General features: G+C 35.5%; 1 long non-coding RNA gene across 2 annotated transcripts in view; it reads left to right on the top strand.

The window, feature by feature from the left end:
- LOC101677567 overlaps nt 1–26,651 on the top strand; it is a 158,778-nt gene that overhangs the window by 17,970 nt on the left and 114,157 nt on the right. For both annotated transcript variants that reach the window (XR_006609133.1, XR_200950.3), the window contains exon 2: nt 6,026–6,180. This is a non-coding gene — a long non-coding RNA (uncharacterized LOC101677567). The remainder of the gene's footprint in view (nt 1–6,025; nt 6,181–26,651) is intronic.

The following is a 26,651-nucleotide window of genomic DNA, read 5'->3' on the forward strand; positions in this document are numbered from 1 at the left end:
TAGGGACCTAATCAATACAGACATCGGTAATATGTCAGATCTAGAGTTCAGAATGACAATTCTCAAGGTTCTAGCCGGGCTCGAAAAAGGCATGGAAGATATTAGAGAAACCCTCTCGAGAGATATAAAAGCCCTTTCTGGAGAAATAAAAGAACTAAAATCTAACCAAGGTGAAATCAAAAAAGCTATTAATGAGGTGCAATCAAAAATGGAGGCTCTAACTGCTAGGATAAATGAGGCAGAAGAAAGAATTAGTGATATAGAAGACCAAATGACAGAGAATAAAGAAGCTGAGCAAAAGAGGGAAAAACAGCTACTGGACCACGAGGGGAGAATTCGAGAGATAAGTGACACCATAAGACGAAACAACATTAGAATAATTGGGATTCCAGAAGAAGAAGAAAGTGAGAGGGGAGCAGAAGGTATACTGGAGAGAATTATTGGGGAGAATTTCCCCAATATGGCAAAGGGAACGAGCATCAAAATTCAGGAGGTTCAGAGAATACCCCTCAAAATCAATAAGAATAGGCCCACACCCCGTCACCTAATAGTAAAATTTACAAGTCTCAATGACAAAGAGAAAATCCTGAAAGCAGCCCGGGAAAAGAAGTCTGTAACATACAATGGTAAAAATATTAGATTGGCAGCTGACTTATCCACAGAGACCTGGCAGGCCAGAAAGAGCTGGCATGATATTTTCAGAGCACTAAACGAGAAAAACATGCAGCCAAGAATACTATATCCAGCTAGGCTATCATTGAAAATAGAAGGAGAGATTAAAAGCTTCCAGGACAAACAACAACTGAAAGAATTTGCAAATACCAAACCAGATCTACAGGAAATATTGAAAGGGGTCCTCTAAGCAAAGAGAGAGCCTACAAGTGGTAGATCAGAAAGGAACAGAGACCATATACAGTAACAGTCACCTTACAGGCAATACAATGGCACTAAATTCATATCTCTCAATAGTTACCCTGAATGTGAATGGACTAAATGCCCCTGTCAAAAGACACAGGGTATCAGAATGGATAAAAAAACAAAACCCATCTATATGTTGCCTCCAAGAAACACATTTTAAGCCTGAAGACACCTCCAGATTTAAAGTGAGGGGGTGGAAAAGAATTTACCATGCTAATGGACATCAGAAGAAAGCAGGAGTGGCAATCCTTATATCAGATCAATTAGATTTTAAGCCAAAGACTATAATAAGAGATGAGGAAGGACACTATATCATACTCAAAGGGTCTGTCCAACAAGAAGATTTAACAATTTTAAATATCTATGCCCCCAATGTGGGAGCAGCCAACTATATAAACCAATTAATAACAAAATCAAAGAAACACATCAACAATAATACAATAATAGGGGACTTTAACACTCCCCTCACTGAAATGGACAGGTCATCCAAGCAAAAGATCAGCAAGGAAATAAAGGCCTTAAATGACACACTGGACCAGATGGACATCACAGATATATTCAGAATATTTCATCCCAAAGCAACAGAATACACATTCTTCTCTAATGCACATGGAACATTCTCCAGAATAGATCACATCCTCGGTCCTAAATCAGGACTCAACCGGTATCAAAAGATTGGGATCATTCCCTGCATATTTTCAGACCACAATGCTCTAAAGCTAGAACTCAACCACAAAAGGAAGTTTGGAAAGAACCCAAATACATGGAGACTAAACAGTATCCTTCTAAAGAATGAATGGGTCAACCGGGAAATTAAAGAAGAATTGAAAAAAATCATGGAAACAAATGATAATGAAAATACAACGGTTCAAAATCTGTGGGACACAACAAAGGCAGTCCTGAGAGGAAAATATATAGCGGTACAAGCCTTTCTCAAGAAACAAGAAAGGTCTCAGGTACACAACCTAACCCTACACCTAAAGGAGCTGGAGAAAGAACAAGAAAGAAACCCTAAGCCCAGCAGGAGAAGAGAAATCATAAAGATCAGAGCAGAAATCAATGAAATAGAAACCAAAAAAACAATAGAACAAATCAACGAAACTAGGAGCTGGTTCTTTGATAGAATTAATAAAATTGATAAACCCCTGGCCCGACTTATCAAAAAGAAAAGAGAATGGACCCAAATAAATAAAATCATGAATGAAAGAGGAGAGATCACAACTAACAACAAAGAAATACAAACTATTATAAGAACATACTATGAGCAACTCTACGGCAATAAATTTGACAATCTGGAAGAAATGGATGCATTCCTAGAAACATATAAACTACCACAACTGAACCAGGAAGAAATAGAAAGCCTGAACAGACCCATAACCAGTAAGGAGATTGAAACAGTCATTAAAAATCTCCAAACAAACAAAAGCCCAGGGCCAGACGGCTTCCCGGGGGAATTCTACCAAACATTTAAAGAAGAACTAATTCCTATTCTCCTGAAACTGTTCCAAAAAATAGAAATGGAAGGAAAACTTCCAAACTCATTTTATGAGGCCAGCATCACCTTGATCCCAAAACCAGACAAGGATCCCACCAAAAAAGAGAGCTGTAGACCGATATCCTTGATGAACACAGATGCGAAAATACTCAACAAAATACTAGCCAATAGGATTCAACAGTACATTAAAAAGATTATTCACCACGACCAAGTGGGATTTATTCCAGGGCTGCAAGGTTGGTTCAACATCTGCAAATCAGTCAATGTGATACAACACATCAATAAAAGAAAGAACAAGAACCATATGATATTCTCAATAGATGCTGAAAAAGCATTTGACAAAGTACAGCATCCCTTCCTGATCAAAACTCTTCAAGTGTAGGGATAGAGGGCACATACCTCAATATCATCAAAGCCATCTATGAAAAACCCACCGCAAATATCATTCTCAATGGAGAAAAACTGAAAGCTTTTCCACTAAGGTCAGGAACACGGCAGGGATGTCCATTATCACCACTGCTATTCAACATCGTACTAGAGGTCCTAGCCTCAGCAATCAGACAACAAAAGGAAATTAAAGGCATCCAAATCGGCAAAGAAGAAGTCAAATTATCACTCTTCGCAGATGATATGATACTATATGTGGAAAACCCAAAAGACTCCACTCCAAAACTGCTAGAACTTATACAGGAATTCAGTAAAGTGTCAGGATATAAAATCAATGCACAGAAATCAGTTGCATTTCTCCACACCAACAGCAAGACAGAAGAAAGAGATATTAAGGAGTCAATCCCATTTACAATTGCATCCAAAACCATAAGATACCTAGGAATAAACCTAACCAAAGAGACACAGAATCTATACTCAGAAAACTATAAAGTACTCATGAAAGAAATTGAGGAAGACACAAAGAAATGGAAAAATGTTCCATGCTCCTGGATTGGAAGAATAAATATTGTGAAAATGTCTATGCTACCTAAAGCAATCTAAACATTTAATGCAATTCCTATCAAAGTACCATCCATCTTTTTCAAAGAAATGGAACAAATAATTCTAAAATTTATATGGAACCAGAAAAGACCTCGAATAGCCAAAGGGATATTGAAAAAGAAAGCCAACGTTGGTGGCATCACAATTCCGGACCTCAAGCTCTATTACAAAGCTGTCATCATCAAGACAGCATGGTACTGGCACAAAAACAGACACATAGATCAATGGAACAAAATAGAGAGCCCAGAAATAGACCCTCAAATCTATGGTCAACTAATCTTCGACAAAGCAGGAAAGAATGTCCAATGGAAAAAAGACAGCCTTTTCAATAAATGGTGCTGGGAAAATTGGACAGCCACATGCAGAAAAATGAAATTGGACCATTTCCTTACACCACACACAAAAATAGACTCAAAATGGATGAAGGACCTCAATGTACGAAAGGAATCCATCAAAATCCTTGAGGAGAACACGGGCAGCAACCTCTTCGACCTCTGCCGCAGCAACATCTTCCTAGGAACAACGCCAAAGGCAAGGGAATCAAGGGAAAAAATGAACTACTGGGATTTCATCAAGATCAAAAGCTTTTGCACAGCAAAGGAAACAGTTAACAAAATCAAAAGACAACTGACAGAATGGGAGAAGATATTTGCAAACGACATATCAGATAAAGGACTAGTGTCCAGAATCTATAAAGAACTTAGCAAACTCAACACCCAAAGAACAAATAATCCAATCAAGAAATGGGCAGAAGACATGAACAGACATTTCTGCAAAGAAGACATCCAGATGGCGAACAGACACATGAAAAAGTGCTCCATATCACTCGGCATCAGGGAAATACAAATCAAAACCACAATGAGATATCACCTCACACCAGTCAGAATGGCTAAAATCAACAAGTCAGGAAATGACAGATGCTGGCGAGGATGCGGAGAAAGGGGAACCCTCCTACACTGTTGGTGGGAATGCAAGCTGGTGCAGCCACTCTGGAAAACAGCATGGAGGTTCCTCAAAATGTTGAAAATAGAACTGCCCTATGACCCAGCAATTGCACTATTGGGTATTTACCCTAAGGATACAAATGTAGTGATCCAAAGGGACACATGCACCCGAATGTTTATAGCAGCAATGTCCACAATAGCCAAACTATGGAAAGAACCTAGATGTCCATCAACAGATGAATGGATCAAGAAGACGTGGTATATATACACAATGGAATACTATGCAGCCATCAAAAGAAATGAAATCTTGCCATTTGCAACAACATGGATGGAACTAGAGCGTATCATGCTTAGCGAAATAAGTCAAGCAGAGAAAGACAACTATCATATGATCTCCCTGATATGAGGAAGTGGTGATGCAACATGGAGGCTTAAGTGGGTAGAAGAAGAATAAATGAAACAAGATGGGATTGGGAGGGAGACAAACCATAAGTGACTCTTAATCTCACAAAACAAACTGAGGGTTGCCGGGGGGAGGGGGTTTGGGAGAAGGGGGTGGGATTATGGACATTGGGGAGGGTATGTGCTTTGGTGAGTGCTGTGAAGTGTGTAAACCTGGTGATTCACAGACCTGTACCCCTGGGGATAAAAATATATGTTTATAAAAAATAAAAAATTAAAAAAAAAAAAAGGAGAGAATGTAATGTTATTAATTTATTCGAAATGACTTGTGTATGGGTTTCTTGTAGCTGATGTAACAAATTACCACAAATTTGGTGGTTTAAAACACATGAAGTCTATTTTCTCACAGTTCTGGATGCCAGAAGTCCACAAAAAGTATTACCCGGCCTGAAGCAACGTGTGTGCATGGACACATTCCCTCTGGAGGCTCTGGAGGAGAATTTGTTCTTTGCGTTTTTCAGCTTCTGGAGGCTGCCAACATTCCTTGGCATATGGCCACATTACTCCCATCACTGCTTTTTTTTATAATATTGTCTATCTTTCTTCCTCTATGGTAAAATATCCCTCTGTTTCCCTTATAAGTTTACATGTCTTTACATTTAAAGCCCATTCAGATAATCCGGGATAATCTCCCCATCTCAAGATTTTTAATTTAATCACATCTATGAAGCCCTTTTTACCATGAGAGGTAACTGCTGTTCTATGGATTAGGATGTGGATATTTTGGGGAGCAGGAGGCTAATATTAGCTTACCATAACTTGTATCTATCTGATCACCATCAGTGTTGAGTTTTTCATCCTCTCTCTATTACCACTCCTGAATTTGGAAGACTTAATACAAAAAAAAAAAAAGTATTAATGTCTCATAATTTTTTATTACTTTAAATGACATTTTGGATATTTTGTATTAAATAAAATATGTTATTGAAAGAATTTTATTTAAAACATTTTTTTCAATATGATTACCAAAAAATTTAAAAGTGCATTGCAATTCTATTAACATTGCATTTCTATTAGCACTGGTATAGAATGTGTATGAGTTTCAGTCTCTTCATCTTACAGAGAAATTGCTGTTTCCTACAAATAAGTAGTTAAAATTCTTGAAAGCTGTGCACTATGTTAATTAAATGCTCAATTTTATTCTATGGATGTACTTTGCTCTATTGTAATCCATATTCATTCAAACTATTTATTGCCGCTTTTCTCCATTTCACAGCAACAAATCAAAAGGACTTCATGTGAAATTATTGACTACTCTATGCCTCTCAGCCTCAAATAACCCCTAATTCTATGCACCTGGGAGCCAAAGCAAATCATAAGGAGCCATGCACACTGCTCTGATGAAGCATCTCTGGAATGAAGTCTCACATGGTGAGTGCCAGACTGACTGGCAGTCTCTTAGAACTGAGAGGAAATAAGGTAATTTTTAAGAGTTTGATAATTTCCTTCAAAAGAGGTTGTAATCTAAAGGGTGAAGGGGGGTGAGGAAATAAGTGGAAAATGTTTTTAATGGGGATGGATCCAAGGGGAACTTGTAGGAACAAAAGAGTCTTCCAGGAAAGAAGGTTGTGATTTGATAGGACACTGTATATGGGCCTGAGGGAAGAGGTGAAGAAGAGTGACCAGAGGAGAAAATCTAGAAGATTCTAAGCAGTGAAGTCTGGTGACAGGGAGAAGAAAGGACACTACTATTTACCAAGCTTCTACTGTTAACCAGGTACTTTCATATATGTTATACAAATACACTTATAATATTTGGTTTTGCAGGCAAAAATTTGAGGTGCGGAGACAAGAAATGATTTTCCGAAGGTCACACAACTAATAAGTATCAAGGGCAAGTTTAGGATCTGTTAATTAGTGGGTTGATATTATTTAGAGTATTAAAGCTACACTAAAAGGTGAATCTGTGAGTGTGGAAAACATGGCAAATGACTTGAGATAATTTGGGAAATTTCAATGATAGTAATCTATGTGTGATTGAAGTGGGGAAGGAGAAGTGGTAGGCTAGGGAAGTATTTGTACCTGGAACTGTTTGTAGCAGCTGTGGAAACACATCACATCCTAAGGGCTCAGAAGAAATGGAATATTAGGTGGCCTTTTAACTAGTTTAGTTTTTAACTTGACCAGCTCGCCCGCATTATGCTATATTTGTAATAAGCATAGACCTTTGGATTTTTATATAAGTACCTATAAGAAATATAAGCATATTTAAACTTCAGCCTCCCAGAGACCTGAAAAAAACATAGTCAAAAGGCCAGTTCAAGTTTTATTTTACCTGTAAAAATGAAAGCATTGAAAGAACTACTCCAGCTCATAATGATGTGATTTAAAGGTACCATGACACCACCTCAGCTTGCAGAATTAATTCCCAATTGTATACTTCCCAACTTATACTCATCTCCTTTGAAATCCTTTCATTTTCATTTCACCCAGTACCATTATAAACTGGACACCTTTTCTTCAAATATTAGCATTTCCCTCATTTCAGTGGACTCTTCCATCCTGTAGTTCTGAGATATATTATTTTATTGATGACCTTCCCTGACATACTACTGACCTCTCATCACTTAAACACCAATCTATATGTAGATATGACAGAGTATCTGCTGAAGGTGAGGGGGAGAAGATCCTACACACTACAAACATGGCTCACTATAAATTTATAAAAACCAAATAGAACTTTACTTCTTGCTACTCTTTGGCAGCCTCCTTTTATTAATGACAGTGTTTTCCCTATTCTGATTCCCCATTATCTTTCTTTACTTCTAGCTGTTGGTCTTGCATATCATTTAGCCAAAACAAGACACTTATCTTCAGCTCCCTCATTTGTATGGATCATTGCCTTGACATATAGAGCTTTTCATTCTTCCATGAGATCTGAGGAAAAGAAATCACTTTAAAGCAAATATCTTTAACTAAGCTCTATTTCAAATTCCTCTTTGTTTTCCTAAAAAAGGTGTCATCATTTACTTTTCTCCTGTTATCTTTAATTTTTCCTTTTCTTTTTTTTAAAGATATTCTTTTTTTTAATTTTTAATTTTTTATAAACATATATTTTTATCCTCAGGGATACAGGTCTGTGAATCACCAGGTTTACACACTTCACAGCACTCACCAAAGCACATACCCTCCCCAATATCCATAATCCCACCCCCTTCTCCCAACCCCTCTCCTCCCAGCAACCCTCAGTTTGTTTTGTGACATTAAGAGTCACTTGTGGTTTGTCTCACTCCCAATTCCATCTTGTTTCATTGATTCTTCTTCTACCCACTTAAGCCCCCATGTTGCATCACCACTTCCTCATATCAGGGAGATCATATGATAGTTGTCTTTCTCTGCTTGACTTATTTCGCTAAGCATGATACGCTCTAGTTCCATCCACGTTGTCGCAAATGGCAAGATTTCATTTCTTTTGATGGCTGCATAGTATTCCATTGTGTATATATACCTCCTCTTCTTGATCCATTCATCCGTTGATGGACATCTAGGTTCTTTCCATAGTTTGGCTATTGTGGACATTGCTGCTATAAACATTCGGGTGTACGTGCCCCTTTGGATCACTACGTTTGTATCTTTAGGGTAAATGCACAGTAGTGCAATTGCTGGGTCATAGGGCAGTTCTATTTTCAACATTTTGAGGAACCTCCATGCTGTTTTCCAGAGTGGCTGCACCAGCTTGCATTCCCACCAACAGTGTAGGAGGGTTCCCCTTTCTCCGCATCCTCGCCAGCATCTGTCATTTCCTGACTTGTTGATTTTAGCCATTCTGACTGGTGTGAGGTGATATCTCATTGTGGTTTTGATTTGTATTTCCCTGATGCCGAGTGATATGGAGCACTTTTTCATGTGTCTGTTCGCCATCTGGATGTCTTCTTTGCAGAAATGTCTGTTCATGTCTTCTGCCCATTTCTTGATTGGATTATTTGTTCTTTGGGTGTTGAGTTTGCTAAGTTCTTTATAGATTCTGGACACTAGTCCTTTATCTGATATGTCGTTTGCAAATATCTTCTCCCATTCTGTCAGTTGTCTTTTGATTTTGTTAACTGTTTCCTTTGCTGTGCAAAAGCTTTTGATCTTGATGAAATCCCAGTAGTTCATTTTTTCCCTTGCTTCCCTTGCCTTTTGCGTTGTTCCTAGGAAGATGTTGCTGCGGCAGAGGTCGAAGAGGTTGCTGCCCGTGTTCTCCTCAAGGATTTTGATGGATTCCTTTCGTACATTGAGGTCCTTCATCCATTTTGAGTCTATTTTTGTGTGTGGTGTAAGGAAATGGTCCAATTTCATTTTTCTGCATGTGGCTGTCCAATTTTCCCAGCACCATTTATTGAAGAGGCTGTCATTTTTCCATTGGACATTCTTTCCTGCTTTGTCGAAGATTAGTTGACTGTAGAGTTGAGGGTCTATTTCTGGGCTCTCTATTCTGTTCCATTGATCTATGTGTCTGTTTTGGTGCCAGGACCATACTGTCTTGATAATGACAGCTTTGTAATAGAGCTTCAAGTCCGGAATTGCGATGCCACCAACTTTGGCTTTCTTTTTCAATATCCCTTTGGCTATTCGAGGTCTTTTCTGGTTCCATATAAATTTTAGGATTATTTGTTCCATTTCTTTGAAAAAGATGGATGGTACTTTGATAGAAATTGCATTAAATGTGTAGATTGCTTTAGGTAGCATAGACATTTTCACAATATTTATTCTTCCAATCCAGGAGCAAGGAACGTTCATAGATTTCTAATAGGAAATTATTAAACACACTGCATTTGCTGAGAAATGGAGCTCCATAGTTGTTGATACGTAGACTGTATGGAAAAAAAGAAAAAGAGTAAAAAGAAAGGAAGGAAGGAAGGAAGGAAGGAAGGAAGAAAGAAAAAGGAGGAGAGAAAGGGAGAGAGAAAAGAGAAAGAGAGGGAGAGAAAAGAGCGAAAGAAGGAAGGACAGAAGGGAGAAAGGAAGGAAAAAGAGAGAGAAAGGGAAAGAAAGAGAGAGAGAGAAAGAAAGAAAGAAAAAGAAAAAGAAAAGGAAAAAATAGCAATGAAAGAAAAGCAGACCTAGGGCCTTAATGTTGGAAAACAGCTTTCTATGCAGTCAGATCATTGAATTTCTGTGAGGATGTAAACTGAGTTCACAGTTTAAAATTTCCTGAGGCAGATTTAGAGAATGGAGAGGAGGAGGGAACTAAATCAAATAAATAAATAAATAAATAAATAAATAAATAAAGATCTTAAGAGAACAAAATTAAGTACCTAGTATTGCCTTCTATGATTTTGGGTTTTTTTTTTAAGGAAATAGACTTGAATAAGGAAAAACAGGTATACATGTTGTTTTAAGACTAGTGAGAAGAAAAATAATAAGTCAGAGACTAATACTGTATATGTAAGCCATAAACCAAGTTTTATAGATAGAACTGGAAGTATGAGACCTCACAGTTTTGCTTAAAGCCACCTCTATTCATTTGCATCCATGTACCAGGCAAATAAGAATAATGTAGTCTTTCCTGTCTTTTATAACTCCATTGTTGCACATTTTTGTAGGAACTATATCATAATTTTTATAGGAAATATAACATATTTTTGTGTTCAATAAGAAAATTAGACTTACAACATCTCTTTTGTTCATTAAAAATAATAGTATCCAACACTTATTGAGCTTTCACTATGCGTCAGACACTATGTTAAGTCCTAAATCATGTTTCATTTTATTTTCACAGAAATTTTATGAGATAATACAAATGTAATACACATTTTCCAGATTAGGACACAAAGGCTTAATTGATGAGGGTCATACAAGTATGAGTGGCAGAGCTAGAAAGTGAACCTAGGAATCTAATCACAGAGCTATTATAAAATAAAACCCTAAATAATATTAAGTCATATAAAATCCAACTCCCAATATTAGTAATATAAAATTACTAGTTACATTAAGAATATTTGTACATACGATCACTCCAGCTTTACAATCTTTTATCCATGGATCTAATAATTGCATTTACAAAATATATCTTTGTTTACATTAGTAAGTGATATATTAGTAGTAATTTGCATTTTTATTGATGACTCAGGGCTCTGACAATCATCTAAATTTTGATCATTTAAAATAATGGAAGAGATATAGTTCATTGGATTAAATCCAAATATGAAAGGTCATATCTTCTATGTAGATCTCATGAATAAATCCAGAACCCCATGACCTTTCAACAGCCTTCTTGATTGTAAATGCAGGTACTAATAAGCAATGTGAAATGAGTATCTCTGTGAAGTACATTAAGACTGAGCTGCCTTCTCAGGCTTGCCTAAGTCACAATACTTGGTAATTCCAAAATATAGAGTGATTGATTATTAAAATATAATTCTACATTTAAAAAATTGTTTGGAGATTTTGGAAGAAAAAAGGACTATTGGAGAATAAGGAATATATTAAAGGTGAGGCAGTTTACCAGGATGATAAATTTTTAACAGAGGAGAGGGGCAGGAGATTGTACCAGGAAGTAAATTTGCATATTGCTCCAGAGGAAATGCTTGAAAAGAAAGTAGATAGTGAAAAGATAGTTTTGGGGGTGCCTGGGTGGCTCCGTGGGTTAAGCCACTTCCTTCGGCTCGGGTCATGATCTCAGGGTCCTGGGATCGAGTCCCTCATCGGGCTCTCTGCTCAGCGGGGAGCCTGCTTCCTCCTCTCTCTCAAAAAAAAGAAAAGATAGTTTTCTTGGTTCATTTATGTTTTACTAATTTTGATATGCCAGCTGGAGGAATATGTGTTCCCATTAACCTCTGGTCCCTTGCTGCTGTTTGTAAACCCTGCAGATGGCCTTATGGCTAAGATTGCTTCTGATCATCTGAGATTGGGGGAAAAGGGCCTTGGTGATATTATTCAATTTCAAAAAGAAACCTTAAGAAAACCTTACTTGATTCTTTATTTCCATTTCTTTTTACTTTGGTAAAATATATAAACATAAACTTTATCATCTTAATTATTTCTAACTGTATAGTTCATTGGTATTAAATATTTTTACAATGTTGCGTAACCATCACCACCATCCAGTCTATCCGCAGAACTATTTTAACTTGAAAACTGAAACTATAACTGAAACTATACTCACAAAATAACTCCTCATTCCTCCTCCTTGCCCCTGGCAACCACCATGTTACTTTCTGTTTCTATGGTTCTGCCTACTTCAGAGACTTTATATAAGTTGAAATGTGTTTTCAGTGTTTACCTGTAGGTGACTGGCTTATTTCAAAACCATAATGTCCTCAGGTTTCATCTATGCTGTAGCTTATTTCAGAATATCCTTTTTTTCTAATGTTAAATTCTATTTTATCGTATGTATATACTACATTTTGCTTATCTGTTCATTTGTCAATGGACACTGGGGTTGCTTCCACATTTTCCCTATTATGAATAATGTTGCTATAAACATGACTACCAATATCTCTTTAAGACCCTGCTTTCAATTCTTCTGGGTAGATAACCAAAAATAGAATTGCTAGGTCATGTTCATTTTTAATTTTTTGAAGAACCACCATACTGTTTTCCACAGTGGCTTTACAAATTTTACATTCTTATCAACAGTGCACAGAGGTTCCAACTTCACATCATTGTCAATACATCTTTTCTTCTCCTTCTTCTTTTCTTTTTTTTTTCTTTTTCTTTTTTTTTCCTGATAGTAGCTATCTTAATGGGTCTGAGGTGGTATCTCATTATAATTTTGATTTGCATTTCCCTAATTATTAGTGATTTAAATATCTTTTCATATGCTTATTGGACATTTGTTGTATTTCTTCTTTGGAGAATTATCTATGTCCTTTGTCAGTTTTTTTTTAATTGGCTTGTTGGTTTTCTGTTGTTGACTTTTAGCAATTTTCTACATGTTCTGTATATTAATTTCTTATCAGATATGTAGTTTGCAAATATTTTCTCTAATTTTGTGGTTTTCATTTTTATTGTTGGTAGTGTCTTCTGTTGTGTATTTTTAATTACAGTTTTAAATAAAGTACACTTTATTTTTTTCATGTTTTGCCTATACCTTTGGTGTAAGAAACTATTACCAAATCCAATGTCATGCAGCTTTTCTCCTGTGTTTTTTTTTCTCTAGGAGTTTTATAGTTTTTCACTTTATATTCATGTATTTGATCCATTTTGAGTTACTTTTTGCATATGGTATTAAATAAGGGTTGTACTTCATTCTCTTGTATGTGGCTATTTAGTTCCCCCAACACTATTTGTTGGAATCATCTGTATTTTCCCCATTGAATGGTTTTGGCACCTTGTTAAAAATCTTTGGGCCATATATGTGAAGGTTTACTTCTGGCATTCTTTATTCTATTCCATTGCCTTTATGCTAATATCACACTGTTTTGACCACTGCAGCTTTGTTTTAAGTTTTCCTATCAGGAAGTGAGTTCTTCAAGTTTGGTTTTCATTTTCAGAATTGTTTTGGTTATTGAGTCCCTGTAGATTCCATATGAATTTTAGAATGGGTTTTTCTATTTCTTCACAAAATGTCATTGGGATTTTGATAGAAATTACATGGATCTGTAGTTTGCTTTATATGATATTGGCATTGTTAAGAACATGGAGTCTTCCAATTCATAAACCTAAGTTGTGATTCCATTTATTTATGTCTTCTTTAATTTTTTTTTCAGTATTTTTGTACTTTTCATTTTAGAGATCTCTTATCTTCTTGCTTAAGTTAGTTTCTAAATATTTTATTCTTTTCAATGTTATTAGGAATGGAATTGTTTTTGTAATTTCCTTTTCAGATTGTTTTTTAACATATAGAAATGAAACTGATTTTTGTGTGTTGACTTTATACTCTGCTATAATATCTATATACTGCTGAACTCATTCATTAGTTCTAATAGCTTGTGTGTGTGTGTGTAACCTTTTGGATTTTCTACATATAAGATCATATCATCTGAGAACAAAGAACATTTTACTTCTTTCTTTTCATGTTGGATGCCTTTTGTTTTTTTTCTTATAAAATTGTTCTCTCTAGAAAGTCCAGTATTATGTGGAATAGAAGTATCAAAATGGGCATCCTTGCCTTGTTGCTGATCTTTGATGAAAATCTTTCAGTGTTTCAAAATCAGGTAGGAGGTTCACTGGGTTTTTTTGTATATGGCCTCCATTATACTGAAGAAGTTTACTTCTGTTCCTAAAGTGTGGAGTGTTTTTATCATGTATTTGAATTCTGTCAAATGTTTTTTCTGCATCAAAAATTGAGATGATCATGTCATTTTTTTCTCTCCTTCTGTTAATAATATATTATATTGCTTGATTTTCATATGTTAAAACAAATTTGCATTTCAGCAATAAACCCCATTTGGCCATATTATACAATCCATGTAATATGCTGCTGAGTTTGGTTTGCTAGTACTTAGTTGAAGATTTTTTTTTTAAGATTTTATTTATTTATTTATTTATTTTTAGACAGAGAGAGAGCCACACAAGTGGGGTAAGGTACAGAAGGGAAGGATGAGGAAGGAGGAAAGAATCTCAAGCAGACTCTATGCTGAGCCTTCGTGGGACTCAGTGGCATGACCCTGAGACCCTGAGACAAAACCGAAAGTCAGACACTTAACCAGCTGAGCCACCCAGGCGCCTCTATTGAAAACTTTTAATCTGTGCTTGTAAGGGTTGTTGGTCTGTAGTTTTCCTTTCTTGTGGTGTCTTTGTCTGGCTTTAGTGTCAGGCTAATGCTTACCTTATGGAATAAGTTAGGAAGTGTTCCCTCCTCTTTAATTTTCAGGAAATGTTAAAAATTGGTATTAATTTTCTAAATGTTGGTAAAGTTCATCAGTGAACTTATCACATCCTGGAGGTTTTTTTTTGTTTTGATTTTTTTTTTTTGTCAGGAGATTTAAATGGTCAATTCAGATTTCCTATTTATTTGTGATTTATTCTTGGTAGATTTTGTGTTTCTAGAAACTTGTCCATTTTATCTAAGTTATCCAATTTGTTGGTATACAATTGTTCATGGTACTCATATTTTTTTATTTCTGTAGAATTGGTAATAATGTCCCACATTCATTTCTGATATTATAATTTGAATGATTTCTTTCTTTCTCTCTCTCTCTCTTTCTCTCTCTCTTTCTCTCTTTCTCTCTCTAATCCACCTAAGAAAAATTTGGGCAATTTTTTTTGGTCTTTTCAAAAACAAACTTTTGGTTCCATTGATTCTTCACTATTGTTTTTCTATACTTTATTTTGTTTATCCTTGTTCTGATCTTTATAATTATCTTCTTGCTATTAGCTTTGTGTTTAGTTTGTCATTTCTTTTGTAGTCCTTAAGCTATAAAGGTTTGAGATCTTTCTTTTCTTATACAGTATATTTTTTTATTTCTTAATATCAGCTTTATTGGGGCGTAATTCACATAAAAATTGTAAGATACTTAAAGTGTACATTGTGGTGATTTGATGTATATAGTTATCAAATATTGTGTGTCCATATATTATGTATGGTGTATATATATGGCATATATATAATCTACTAGTGTATATATATATATTATATATATATATATAGGAAGGATTTTCCCATTTAGTTAATGAATTTAGTTACAACCATCACTATTTATTTACTTACTTATCTATTTATTTTTGGTGAGAATATTTAAGTTCACTTTCTTACCAAATATCAATTATATAATATTGTTTAATCAATCGTAGTCACCACATTTTACATTAGAGCTTCAGACATTATTCACATTATAGATGAAAATTTTTATGCTTGTAGCAACGTCTCCCTTTCATGCAACCAGACAGAAGATAAGTAGGAAATAGAAGACTTACAACAATACATTAAACCAACTAGATCTAATAGACAAATGCAGAATACTCTACTCAACAATAATAGAATACACATTCTTCTCAATGGTGCATTTTCTAGAAGAGACCATATGTTAGGCTGTAGATTAAGTGTAAATAGTTTTTAAAAGGCAAATATCATAAAAAGTAACTGTGATCACACAGGATGATGTTAAAAATCAACAATAGAAGTAAAACTAGAAGTTTCACAAATTTGTGGAAATTAAAAACCTCCCACTCTTATACTATTAGTGGAGCAACAAAGAAATCAAAAGAAAAGTTAGAAAATACTTGGAGTAAGTAAAAAGGAAACAAAACATACCAAAACTTATGAAACACAGTAAAATCAATGCTAAGGGAAAAATTTACAGCTATAAACACTTACAGTTTTTGTCCTTATTTCTTGCATTACAGTCTTATCTCGTTTTCAGTTTTTTTGTTTGTTTTAGTGGTCTTATTTAGCAAAATATTAATTTTTTTTCTTATTTTGTTTTGAGTATATTTTATAGCTAATCCCTGTATGGCTACCATGGAGGAATACCCTTAACATCTTAAAGTTATAATACACTAAGTTGAATTTATTTATACCAGCTTATCTTCAATAACATTCAAAACACAGATCTTACAGCTTTTCCCACAACCCTTTTATTTATTTAATTTTTTAAGGATTTTTTTTTTTTATTTATGCGACAGACAGAAATCACAAGTAGGCACAAAGACAGGCAGAGAGAGGAGGAAGCAGGCTCCCCACTGAGTAGAGAGCCCGATGCGGGGCTCAATCCCAGGACCCTGAAATCATGACCTGAGCTGAAGGCAGAGGCTTAACCCACTGAGCCACCCAGGCATCCCATCCCACAACTCTTTTACTTGCTGATGTCACAAAATTACATTATGTCCCTTAAATAAACTAATAATTTTTAAATACATTAGTCTTTTAAGTTAATGTAGAAAATAAAACGTGTCACAAACTGAAGTTTTAGCAATAATAGTTTTTTTTTTTTTTTAAGATTTTATTTATTTATTTGTCATTTGTCAGAGAGAGAGAGAAAGCTAGAGGGAGCACAAGCAGGGGAAGTGACAGGCAGAAGGAGAAGCAGCCTCCCCACTGAGTAAGGAGCCCAATGCAAGATTCAATCCCAGGGCCCTGGGATCATGACCTGAGCCAAAGGCAGATGCTTAGCCTACCCAGCCACCCTTGTGTCCCAATAACACAAGCTTTTAGTGTAATAATTGTTACTTTTCATTTTGTTTTGTTTGCATTAGTCTCTCACAATATGTATCCAAAAATGAAGTTAGAAAGCATTGTTAACAATTTTATTAGCTTTTATGATTCTAATGTATTTGGGCTTATTAATATCTTCATTTCTCCATACTACTTAAAGTTGCTGCCTAGTGTCCTTTCATTTTACCCTTCAGGGCAAGTCTGGTGATAATGAACTCCCTCAGCTTTTGTGTGTCTAGGAATATCTTAATTTCTTCTTCACTCTTGTAGGACAGTTTGCCAGGTATAGGATATTTTTGGTTTACAGTTTTTCCTATTAGCACTCAAATATAATAGCGCACTGGCTTCTTTCCTCTAAAGTTTCTTATGAGAAATCTGCTCATATTTGGGCTAACCCATATAGGATGAGTCACTTCATTCTTGTTGCCTTCAGGATTTTCTCTCCATCTTTGGAAAATTGGTCATAATGCATCTTGATATGGGCTTGCTTTTAGTTTGTCTTAGAGCTTCTTAGCTTCTTAAATATTTTGATTCATATGTTCTATCAACTCTAAGAAGTTTTCAGCCATTATTTCTTCCAATATTTTGTGTGACCCTTTCTCTTTTCTTTTTAAGGACTCTACAACTCTGATCACATGATCATGTCCCATAGGTCACTTAAGCTCTGTGTACTTTTTATCAATTATTTTTTCTTCTCTTCCTCAGACTGAATAATTTCTATACGCTTTTCTTTAAGTTCACTAATTCTTTTTTCTGCTTGCCCAAATCTATCTATGAATCCATTTAAGGAATTTTTAATTTCAGTCATTTTATTGTTCAGCTCTATAATTTCTTTTTGACTCCTTTTTTTTTTTTTAGCTTTTCTATGTGTTGATATTTCTACTTGTTCATATATCATTTTCTTGACTTTCTGTACATCTTACCTTATTCTTTCAACATCTTTAATATAATTGTTTCAAAGTTTTTGACTAGTAGATCTGCCATCAAGTCTTTCTCAGGGGTAGTTTCTGTTATTTATGCTTTTCCTTTGAATGAACAAGACTTTTCCATTTCTATGCATGCCATATTATTTCTTGTTGTAGAAAACAGGAATTTTAATCTAATAATGCAGTAACTCTAGAAATCTGATTCTCTTCTTTCCCCAGAATTTGCTAGGTTTGTTTGTTTGTTTGTTGTTTGTTTGTTTGTTTTATTACCATAGGCTGTGTCTGTAGTAAGAATCACCTTGAGGTGGAAACATAAAGTCTTCTAAGGTCTTTACTGACCCTGTGTCTTTCCCAGATCATGCATAATCACTTTCTAATTTTCCCCATGTATGCAGTTGCTTTTGCATATCCTAATCCTTATGTCTGACCTCCAAAAGGAGAAAACTAAAGGGAAAAAAAAAATCCACTAGCCCTTTAGGTCCCTTGGAAGTCACTTTAGCCTGAGGTGAAGGGTCTTGCAAGATGTGGGGAAGTACAACAATGACTACATGCCTCTTTGTCTGTATCTCTGAGACTAAAAGCAAACATAACCAATATTTGTAAGACAGGTTTGTTTTATTCCCACACTAGCTTCTGCAAGCTGTGTATAGGTTGCTCCAGCAACATCCGAACAAATTCCTGCCGTGGGGCTTGGGATGAGCATCCATAGCTGCTACTGTGCAAAAAGCTGAAATTTACTGAAATTAACCAATTTGACATCTAAGCCTTTCCCTGAATGTTGCAAGCCCTCAATAGACTCTAGAGTTCCAAAATTAATTATATTAGACAGATTCTTCTAGTGTCATTTTTGTCTAGATATGAAGAAAGATTCTTGGTGCTTGCTACTCTCTCAACTCAGAATCCTCTTTGTTTGAAATTTTAGAGTAGCTGCAGACTTAGTTCAGCTACCATAGCAAAGAGAATATTTTATATATTTAATAATAATTCAAGTATGATAATTATATGTATATTATATGTTGAGGAATATGCATCATATTAATAAATTTTTCAATCTAATTTACTTAAAAGCCATACTTCTTTTCTTAATAGTACAGGAAATTGTGCATTTTTCTAATTAATAAAAAAAAAAGAAAAAAGAGGGGCACCTGGGTGGCTCAGTGGGTTAAGCTTCTGCCTTCAGCTCAGGTCATGATCTCAGGGTCCTGGGATTGAGCCCCACATCGGGCTCTCTGCTCAGCAGTGAGCCTGCTTCCTCCTCTCTCTGCCTGCCTCTCTACCTACTTGTGATCTCTCTGTCTCTGTCACATAAATAAATAAAATCTTTAAAAAAAAAAAGAAAAAGGAAAAAAAAAGAAAACATATGTAATGGAGGAAATGTTGGGTATGAATTTCTAGCCTAAAATTTGATATTTTTCCTATAAAATATCATCAACTAATCACTAAAGTTGGATTAACATAGAGGAAGAAGCATTTAGACATTTGACAATTGTCTCTTTTAATCCAGATATTTAGTTAGATCAAGCATAATCACTTCCCTCAACGTTGTTCCTTCTGTCATTTTTCTGCTGAAACAGAATGCTGTCATTTATCCTAATGTGCTTACAAGGTTTTATCCTAAGTCAGAAGCAATGACAGTCAGCCTGTTATTATATTGACAAGTTCACAACTTGCAAAATGCAGAAGACATTTTAAAGAAACATTTATTTTTCTATGTTTTAAATATTTACTTCTTTATTTTAGAGAGAGAGAGCACAGAGGGAAGGGGCAGAGGGAGAGGGAGACAGAGAGAATCTTAAGCAGACACTGTTCTAAACATGGGGCCGGATGTGGGGTTGAATCTCAGGACCCTGTGATCACAACCTGAGCCAAAATGAAGAGTTGGACGCTCAGGCAACTGTGTCACCCAGGTGCCCTGGACCATTTGTTTTTCATTCATTCGTCATCCATTGAAATCCTAACACTTATGAAGTGACTGTTACATATAAGGTAGTGCTCAAAGTATCATAGATGTAGAAGAGATCAAGACATAGCATCTGCCTTCAAGAAACGTCTAGACCAGTAATAGTAAGAATTAGATTTGACTACCAAAAAAAAAAGTTTATCAAAATATCATTGATTTTCCGTTAAGCATCATTATAAGGCACAAAAAGGATAAAAATAAAAGATTGTTAGCTTTATCTATAGAGTCAGGAAAGACTTCACAGAGGAAATGACACAATGTCTTATAAGATAGCCTCACTGGTAAATTAACAAGCAGCTGAAAAGCTACCCTTCTAAATAGAGAGACTAGAGTGCAAAGGCAAAAAATCAAATCACCTAGCATGGAGAACTGAAAACCACTTGGTGTGACTGGAGTATAGGTTATGTGGGAAATCAAGGCAAATACAATGAAGGCATAGCCCAAGCAATGGCAAAGTTTATATAACAAGTAATGTGTCTGGGTTTTTTAAATGAAAGATTTTGTACATGGAAACACAATAAACATATTTGAAGAAAACAGAAAACACCAGATTATTATAGCCCTTCAAGAACTGTGAAATGCATATATGTGAGGGTTAGAGAAATGTGTCATAGAGTCAGATTATAATATTATTTACAACCTGAGGACTTGGGATGGCCATTTTTTTTCTTCCAGGTCATCTTTCAGCACTTGTCTTGTAGGTAACAGATGTCTGACCCTCCTTTGGTTATGGTTTTTTTGGATGGCTTTTTCTACTAGAGATGCTTGTTTCTAGTAAAAGAAAAAGCTCTTATTTTGGCTTTTACGAGTAGCCATACATTTAGCAATTGTTAAGACTTAGTTGTTCTTCTTTGTAAAATGAGAACATCTCAGTGTATTGAATTGGCTATTTTAAACTAGAAGTTGCTTCTCTATCTTTTTTAAACATATATTTATGGTTCATTTCTAAAAACAAAAAACAAAGTGGAATATAGCTGTCATAATATTAAAAAATCTGAATTGGAAAAAAATGTAGTCTTAAGCCTTACTTTTCCCCTTAGCAAGTCCTTTCTCCATAGGTGCTGACTTTCTTTTCCTATTCCCCAATATTTAAATGCATATGATAATGTATGGTGAGTTTTATCGGCATTCTCATTTTTATTTCTGAACTAATGTTATTTATTAATTCACTACCTTTATGGGTGCTATTATGATGTCTTTTCTACCATATTTTCCCAAAGCACATTATTAAAGCAAAATGACTGCCAATATAGACTATTTCAAATCTGAGTAGTTTAGTATAAAAACATTTCTTTTTCTCTTTCTGTATTAATTTTCATGTGCACAGTAGTCTCTTTACATATATAATTGACTTTTTAAAATATTTAATAAGATAATCTACTTATTAGCATCCCTATTTTTCATAAACTCATTCCTTCTTGCCTTTGGTTTCCAACTGTGGTCTGAGCTCATGGGTCTTCTATAATCTTGGTTCATTGTTTGGCTTTTTTCTCTGATGGGATCCATTATTTCCTAAATCCTATACCTTGATTTGATTCATTAATTGGTTAGTTGATCAAAAACTCTCTTGTTGGGGCACCTGGATGGCTTAGTGGGTTAAAGCCTCTGCCTTTGGCTCGGGTCATGCTCTCAAGGTCCTGGGATGGAGCCCCGCATTGGGCTCTCTGCTCAGCAGGAGCCTGCTTCCCTTCCTTTCTCTCTGCCTGCCTCTCTGCCGACTTGTGATCTCTGTCAAATAAATAAATAAATAAGATCTTAAAACAACAACAACAACAACAACAACAAAAAAAACCCTCTCTTGTTTCTTCAGAGCATTTCTTTAAGTACACACGTTAGAAAAGGTACATAAGAGGATATTATCATGGGTCCTTATGTGGCTGATTATGTTTTATGTTTTTATTATATGTTATATCTGTTGATTTAAATTTCATTTGGCTATTGAAAATTATTTTTTCCCTCATAGCTTTGGTAGCTTTTAATTATGTGGCTAGTGAAAATAGGATGCCATTCTGGTGCTCACTTCTTTGTTTTGACATATTTTTCTCTGAAAGACTTTAGGCTCCTCTCATTATTTCTGGTATTTTGAATCATAATGACATGACTTGATGTATTATGTAAACTTTCAAACCAGATACTTATGAAGTTCTTAGACAGTTAATTCTGTTATTTCTTTGACAATGTTCTTCACTTTCCATCTTCTGTTCCTTTTCAGAACTTCATTTAGTCAGGCATTGGGCCTCCTGGATCTGTCTTCTAGGTCTCTTTTCTCTTATTTATTTTTTTACTATGAAATATGTAATACATAAATTGAAAAATATATCTATACAGTTTAAATCATAATAACAAATGAATATTTTTGTACCAATCTCCCAGGTTAAGAAGAAAGAAAACATTGCAGGTAATTTGGGTGTTTATGATGTTTTACTTAAGAATTATGTGCACTCTAGGTTACAGCAGTTTGCTTCTATTTATAGTTAAAGGTTTCTTTTTTTTTTCTTTCTTCTTTGTTTTGTTTTGTTAAGTGGATATTCTCTTGGAAAGATACTGTTTTATCCTTTGCCATGTTAACATGGTTAAATACTTTTCTAATATTAAAACAAGACAATATTCATAGGAGAAATATAACATGGTCTTTTTTTATATATTGTCCTTTGTTTTAGTAAATATTTCATATAAGATTCTTGTCTCAGTATTTATCAGTGAGATAAAGTTCCTTTCTCCTACTATGTTTATGTTTGGAAATAAATTAAGGAGTAATCTGTCTTAGCCAATTCTCTGAGAATGTTAATGTAATACTCTGAGGTAGTTTTATATTTTGTCAATTTAGTTAAGCTGGAACTGTGCTTCTCAGAACTCTCTTCCCTTTCTAGTTCCATGAAAGACCAAGCCTGAGAGACATTTGTGTGGACTGTAACAAAAGATGAAGTAGCAGTTATCATTCTCTGAAAGTTGGTACAGAGTACTAGGTACCATTGTAGCTCACACATATTTTGCTGGTTCACTTGTTCATCTTGTTGGTCTCTTAGCTCTTCCAGCTTCTGTCCTTGGTCCTCCTTCAGCTTCTTTGACTTCTAAACCAGATGTGTATGAACTAAGGGCACTAGCTCCTTCTGTAGGAAATTGAGGGTGGTGAAAGCTAGACATGGATTCTACCTTGTCCTTGTGTATTCTAGCTTGTCCTCATGGACTCCAGTTGATCCTTGTTCTTCTCTGCTTCGTTTCCAGCTGTTATCTTCCAAATTGCCATGCATGTTGATTTTTAATGATGTTAGGCCCACCAGAAGATGCAGAGGTAACACATTTCTATAAACCTATATATAAATTTTTTAATTGGCTTTATTTTTAGAGAAGTTTTAGGTTCACAGAAAAATATCTGTAGACATTTTGATGCTCTCCCATTTCCACAGACATTTTTAGGTTCTCCTGCAATTGTTTTAGAGCTGATTCCATAGTCTGCTCCATGAGCTTGCACCCTATGCAGTCATTTAATGCCCCACGCTTAGAAGAGTGTTCTGCCTAATTGCTGGCATTCTGAAATTCTTAATAATTTGATCTTTCTTTTTTTTTTTTTTTTAATTTTTTATTTTTTATAAACATATATTTTTATCCCCAGGGGTACAGGTCTGTGAATCACCAGGTTTACACACTTCACAGCACTCACCAATGCACATACCCTCCCCAATGTCCATAATCCCACCCCCTTCTCCCAAACCCCCTCCCCCCAGCAACCCTCAGTTTGTTTTGTGAGAGTAAGAGTCACTTATGGTTTGTCTCCCTCCCAATCCCATCTTGTTTCATTTATTCTTCTTCTACCCACTTAAGCCTCCATGTTGCATCACCACTTCCTCATATCAGGGAGATCATATGATAGTTGTCTTTCTCTGCTTGACTTATTTCGCTAAGCATGATACGCTCTAGTTCCATCCATGTTGTTGCAAATGGCAAGCTTTCGTTTCTTTTGATGGCTGCATAGTATTCCATTGTGTATATATACCACATCTTCTTGATCCATTCATCTGTTGATGGACATCTAGGTTCTTTCCATAGTTTGGCTATTGTGGACATTGCTGCTATAAACATTCGGGTGCATGTGTCCCTTTGGATCACTACATTTGTATCTTTAGGGTAAATACCCAATAGTGCAATTGCTGGGTCATAGGGCAGTTCTATTTTCAACATTTTGAGGAACCTCCATGCTGTTTTCCAGAGTGGCTGCACCAGCTTGCATTCCCACCAACAGTGTAGGAGGGTTCCCCTTTCTCCGCATCCTCGCCAGCATCTGTCATTTCCTGACTTGTTGATTTTAGCCATTCTGACTGGTGTGAGGTGATATCTCATTGTGGTTTTGATTTGTATTTCCCTGATGCCGAGTGATATGGAGCACTTTTTCATGTGTCTGTTCGCCATCTGGATGTCTTCTTTGCAGAAATGTCTGTTCATGTCTTCTGCCCATTTCTTGATTGGATTATTTGTTCTTTGGGTGTTGAGTTTGCTAAGTTCTTTATAGATTCTGGACACTAGTCCTTTATCTGATATGTCGTTTGCAAATATCTTCTCCCATTCTGTCAGTTGTCTTTTGACTTTGTTAACTGTTTTCCTTTGCTGTGCAAAAGCTTTTGATCTTGATGAAATCCCAGTAGTTCATTTTTTCCCTTGCTTCCCTTGCCTTTTGCGTTGTTCCTAGGAAGATGTTGCTGCGGCAGAGGTCGAAGAGGTTGCTGCCCGTGTTCTCCTCAAGGATTTTGATGGATTCCTTTCGTACATTGAGGTCCTTCATCCATTTTGAGTCTATTTTTGTGTGTGGTGTAAGGAAATGGTCCAATTTCATTTTTCTGCATGTGGCTGTCCAATTTTCCCAGCACCATTTATTGAAAAGGCTGTCTTTTTTCCATTGGACATTCTTTCCTGCTTTGTCGAAGATTAGTTGACCATAGATTTGAGGGTCTATTTCTGGGCTCTCTATTCTGTTCCATTGATCTATGTGTCTGTTTTTGTGCCAGTACCATGCTGTCTTGATGATGACAGCTTTGTAATAGAGCTTGAAGTCCGGAATTGTGATGCCACCAACGTTGGCTTTCTTTTTCAATATCCCTTTGGCTATTCGAGGTCTTTTCTGGTTCCATATAAATTTTAGAATTATTTGTTCCATTTCTTTGAAAAAGATGGATGGTACTTTGATAGGAATTGCATTAAATGTTTAGATTGCTTTAGGTAGCATAGACATTTTCACAATATTTATTCTTCCAATCCAGGAGCATGGAACATTTTTCCATTTCTTTGTGTCTTCCTCAATTTCTTTCATGAGTACTTTATAGTTTTCTGAGTATAGATTCTGTGCCTCTTTGGTTAGGTTTATTCCTAGGTATCTTATGGTTTTGGATGCAATTGTAAATGGGATTGACTCCTTAATATCTCTTTCTTCTGTCTTGCTGTTGGTGTAGAGAAATGCAACTGATTTCTGTGCATTGATTTTATATCCTGACACTTTACTGAATTCCTGTATAAGTTCTAGCAGTTTTGGAGTGGAGTCTTTTGGGTTTTCCACATATAGTATCATATCATCTGCGAAGAGTGATAATTTGACTTCTTCTTTGCCGATTTGGATGCCTTTAATTTCCTTTTGTTGTCTGATTGCTGAGGCTAGGACCTCTAGTACGATGTTGAATAGCAGTGGTGATAATGGACATCCCTGCGGTTGGTTCAACATCCGCAAATCAGTCAATGTGATACAACACATCAATAAAAGAAAGAACAAGAACCATATGATACTCTCAATAGATGCTGAAAAAGCATTTGACAAAGTACAACATCCCTTCCTGATCAAAACTCTTCAAAGTGTAGGGATAGAGGGCACATACCTCAATATCATCAAAGCCATCTATGAGAAACCCACCGCAAATATCATTCTCAATGGAGAAAAACTGAAAGCTTTTCCGCTAATTTGATCTTTCAATGACTGTTGTGTAAGTAAAGGCTGATGGGACAATAGAGCATGAGCTGGGTGCTTGGGTCCTTGGTTAACATGTGAACCTGGCATTCTGAGAGGAATTCTTGGCAGTTCATTCCCTGGCCCCTGGGTTATGACTGCTGATGTCTTCTGGACCCAATAGTCTACTGGGCACAATTGCAAGAAGGATTGAGGTTGGCATTGAGAAGGCAACAAGTCACAGGGCTGGATCCAGGTGACTGTTGGGGTTCTGCACTCACCCACAGGTGTTTCTTTTGCCCAAAGCAGAATAACTTTAAGTAGGAAATAAAAACATCACAACAGATATAAAAAGAGATTAAGGAAAACAAAACTTTTCCCCTTGCTTCTTGAATGGAGGTTCTATATTTTCATTTTGTACTGGATCTTCTAAATTATGTGGTTGGTCTTATCTAATTCCTCTAATTAATCCTTTATTCTCTCTCACCCTTGTTTGTTCTGATTAAACCCTAACTTACCTGATTAAATCTTAACTGGCATAAAGTAGAATGAGCAATTTTTTGAATGCTGGTAGAACCTGTTTGTAATATATTTGGGTTTGTGTCTTCATGATAGTAAGACATTTAGCTAATTACATTTTTAATAGTTATGATTATTCAAGATTTTTATTTCTTCTCTTCAGTATTGATATAGTAGTTTTTAAGGACTTTTTAGTTTCATCAAACTTTTTATATGTATTGGTATAAATAAACTTGTTCTTGTTCTGGAAATTTTCCTAGCTGATTAATCTTTGTAGCATCTGTGGTTTTTGTCCCCTGTGTCTTCTCTGTTTTGTTTAACTTAATCTTGCTAGTGATTTGTCTGCTTAGCAGTCTTTTCAAAGAACCTTCCTATTATATGTTTACTTTCTATTTTGTTAATTTCTGTTCTTATATTATCTTTTTGTTTTTACATTCTTTGAATTTATTCTGCTCTTTCTCTAACTTCTTAAGTTGGAAAACTGTAACT

The sequence above is a fragment of the Mustela putorius genome, unplaced genomic scaffold (genome assembly GCF_011764305.1).
Source record: "Mustela putorius furo isolate JIRA1106 unplaced genomic scaffold, ASM1176430v1.1 tig00003834_pilon_pilon_pilon, whole genome shotgun sequence".
NCBI classification, from domain to species: domain Eukaryota; kingdom Metazoa; phylum Chordata; class Mammalia; order Carnivora; family Mustelidae; genus Mustela; species Mustela putorius.